This window comes from Phodopus roborovskii, unplaced genomic scaffold, assembly GCF_943737965.1.
Source record: "Phodopus roborovskii unplaced genomic scaffold, PHOROB, whole genome shotgun sequence".
Classification (NCBI taxonomy): Eukaryota; Metazoa; Chordata; class Mammalia; order Rodentia; family Cricetidae; genus Phodopus; species Phodopus roborovskii.
In genome coordinates, this window is record NW_026125444.1 from 15,253,729 (window position 1) to 15,257,530 (window position 3,802).

Here is a 3,802-nt window from a genome sequence, read left to right on the forward strand (position 1 = left end):
AAAGAAGCTACTCATTCACATAGTTTGAGGTTCAGGAGGGTCTATGCAAAAGTTGGTGTAAACCAATGTAAACCAACTATTTTTGTAGTTATGATAGATAAGACTGCCTCTCTAGGGGGACTTCACAGGGGAGACATTGGTGGGGTACAATAAACAAGGTCCTCAAAAGCAGACACAGGAAACGTACCACTAGATCGCTGGCTCCCAAGATGGGCTCGCAGCACCTAAGCTGGAAGTCCTAGGTGAGGTGGGACCCCACAAGTCCATGGGCTCCTCTGGTCCAGCGAATATCTTGTATCCAGAGGCTTGAGATGTGTCTCTCCTTCTAATCATTTTCTCCTCTGCTTAGCATTTATAAAATTCAAAAATTACCAAAAGAATATACGCTGGCATTCCATTCTGCCCAGGCTCCAGGAACTCGGTCACTGCTTTCAGAGACAACTATAGGGTTAGCTTGTGCCCCAAGGTCGTCACCCCTACCCATGGGCCATCTCACCAGCAGCGTTGTGTGCTTTTCATGCAGAGGTGACAAGGAGCTTGGCACATTTGTGACAGTTCTGCTGATGTTGACCCACAGGGTTCTCCAGATACATGACTGGACTCAGGGAGGCCTGACATGCTTTAGCAGATATGAGGGAGGATTTGCCAGACTGAAAGCCATTCTCCTGCTTGGGAGACAGTTTGAGAGCCCCAGAGCTACAATGGGGTCTCTCTAGAGGATTCTCTCTGTGGCTTCTATGTAGAAACACCGGAACAATGATGGATCTGGGCTCCTACAGCATGGATCCAGGGTACAGCCGTTGTAGTCTGGCACTAAACTGCAGGCAGGTGCTGATGGATTTCCATCAGGGTTCCCCCTCCCCACCCCCCTGCCCTCCATCTCATGCAGGAAGCATCTGAAGGTATGGAGGGATGGTTCATCAGGCCCAAACTCCAGAGATGAGATGGCTGGCATTCAGGATACAGAATCGTGCTCCTGAGACCACACAGAGAACAACCCTGCCCCAAATTCAGAACCTCCCCCACCCCCAAAGCACAGGCCCAGACCTAGGTGGAGTTTCAGCTCTGAAACATCTTCAGCAAAGTCCCCTCAAGAGCAACACCCACCCCTGACGCACCCATCAAGGAGAATGTGCGCTAAGGTCATGGAATGACATGTGTGTACTTTTATTTATAAGTCAGTTGAAAGCATAGGAACAGCTACAGGAAAATCTTCTCTGGTTTGAGAATAGATAAGCAGCTCCCTCCCCCCTCCCACACTCCTGTGACTGGTCATCAGAGTTGCCTATATGGTACAGACAGTCCTGAGTGGCAGTAATAAAGCTTAACAGCCCAGGAGCAAAGGAATGCTGGCTAGTCCGTTCCCAGAAGTGAGGCCCATGCAGGATCTTCGGAAGGATCGCTTCGCAGGGTGGGGTTCTACTCAGAACTCCCCTGCACATCTCTTCCCCCTAGTGATTTCTTTTGTGTGTGTGCATTCCTGAGACTTTCATTCACTCATTTATTCCTCCCACAGCCTCTGCTGAGTGACGAGTTCAGGCACAATTACACAGAGAATTCAGTGACAAGGGTCCTGTCACATGCTTAAGCGGATCAGGCCTGCAGACCTGCTGAGAGCCATTGGCACTGCCAGGCTTGCCAAAGGCCAGGCACAGGGTTAGACTCGAAGACTGCTAAAACCAGTCTCTACCGCTTGCAAAAGCCCCAGCCAAAAGCAAGAGAGGGTTCCCTATGTGTTAGATGTGGAATGGGACCATTGCATCTCCTACACAGTCCTGGCACCTGAGCCGTGACTGTACCCCTCACCCTCTTTGGGGATCCTTCCCACCTGCCGGGTCCCCATCCACACCACCCTTAGGCTGTGTGCGGGTCACCCTTGTGTGGATGGAAGTTCTCAGAAACAAGCTAAGCCTATGTTAAAGGTTCTGTGAGACTGATCAACTGATGAGAATTTTATAATTGTGCTGGCTGCCAAAGCAGCTCAGCGGGAAGAACATTATACTGAAGAATTTAATGCCGGCAGAGAGTTGGAATGTTGCAGATCTGGGCTAAATTATCTTGGGCTCTCTTTGTCCATATTAATAGCCATTGCCCACGTCTGTGTCTGACCTAGTGAAGCATTTTGCAATGTCTTAACAAACCACTAGCTTCCACCATCCAAAAAGAATATCAGACTGCAGCTGAAACCATAGCAGAGACGCCCCCCTCTTTGTTCTAATCCACCTATGTGACATTCCCACCGATGCATTTGAAAGGGCTCTAATTTACAAGTCTTTTTGTTGTTTTGTTTTGAGACAGGCTTTCTCTGTGTTATCATGGCTGTCCTGGAATCTCTCTGTAGACCAGGCTGGCCTTGAACTCACAGACATCCACCTGCCTCTGCCTCCTGAGTGCTGAAGCTGTGTGCCACCACTGCCCAGCAACACTCTTGTTCTATAACTATTAAAGCATCATGTAGCCAGGCAGTGGTGGCTCACATCTTTAATCCCAGCACTCGGGAGGCAGAGGCAGATGGATCTCTGTGAGTTTTGAGGCCAGCCTGGTCTACGGAGTGAGTTCCGGGGACAGCCAGGGCTGTTACCCTGTCTTGAAAAAGAAAACAAAAACAACTTCATGAACCTGCCACCACTCTGGAAAATGGTATTTGGGGCAACCTGGGCCATGGTCACCCATATTTGGCTCTTGAGACAGGGTTTCACCATGTAGCCTGAGGTGGCCTGAAACTTGCTATGTAATCCATGCTAGCATCGGCCTCCTGAGCCTTGGATTAAAGGCTGTGCCACTGCATGGCCTCAGAAACTAGCTCCTAACTCTCTGAGATGAGAGCTGTTTGGGAGTTGACACTTGGCAACTTCCCTGGACCACTGAGCAGGGCTGGCTAGTATAGGGAAAGCCGAGGTCTGGGAAGCTGTGTGTCCTGCATTTAAAGCTGCTTCAGATGCAGAAGGTTGTAGAAGCTGAAGCCAGGCAAGCATTCCAACAACCAGTGACACTGGGTAAGTGCAGGCGAGTGTCCTTATCTTGCAGCAGGGAATGTGGACCTCACCAGGCTGCCCCCCTCCCCCGCCCCAGAGTTCGCAGGTTGGTAAAGCACAGAGCACATGTTTTGCAGTGAATGGCCACTCTTCTACTGGGCCCTTTCCCTGCCTTAGGTCACCACTATACCCACGTGTGTTGGAATGCTCCTTACATGTCCCCTCACCTGGTTCTTACCATCACCCTGTAAGGTAGACAGGGCAGGTGTTGCCTTTCCCAGGAGGTGGAAGGAGATAGGGAAGTCAGCCAATGTGGCCTAGGCAATGGTGCGCTGGGTCTGGCTCCTGGAGTTTACCGGATGTGGAGAAACTTTTCCTAATAGTCTGGCCAGGAGCTAAGAATGAAGAACAACTCTTAATTGACTGCAAGAACTCCTAGACAGGCCTTGGGAGTCCTGGGGTTACCCAGAGAAGAGGCATCTGCCGGGACCTGCCTTCTCTGCATGCTGGGACCAGGCCTTCTTCCACCAATGCTTTTGGAAGAATGAGCCCTGCCTGTATGGAACCCAGGCAGAGGAGTGGCTGTGTGACCGAGGGAGGAGCCCGGGAGCAAGGCCTGCTGGAGAACTGCCCGCCCGGGCTGGGAGCCAGCCTGAATGGAGTAGCAGAGAAACTGTTCCTAGGAACCACAACTACTGCTACTAATGATGGTGATGTGGTAGAGAGGACACATCTGGCCAGAAACAACTACCAGTGGCTCGTTGGTCTAGGGGTATGATTCTCGCTTAGGGTGCGAGAGGTCCCGGGTTCAAATCCCGGACGAGCCC

General features: G+C 51.1%; 1 non-coding gene across 1 annotated transcript; it reads left to right on the plus strand.

Moving 5' to 3' along the window:
- The first annotated feature begins 3,730 nt into the window (after positions 1–3,730).
- On the plus strand, positions 3,731–3,802 carry Trnap-agg (transfer RNA proline (anticodon AGG)). Its single transcript has one exon. It is a non-coding gene; the product is annotated as a tRNA-Pro (tRNA).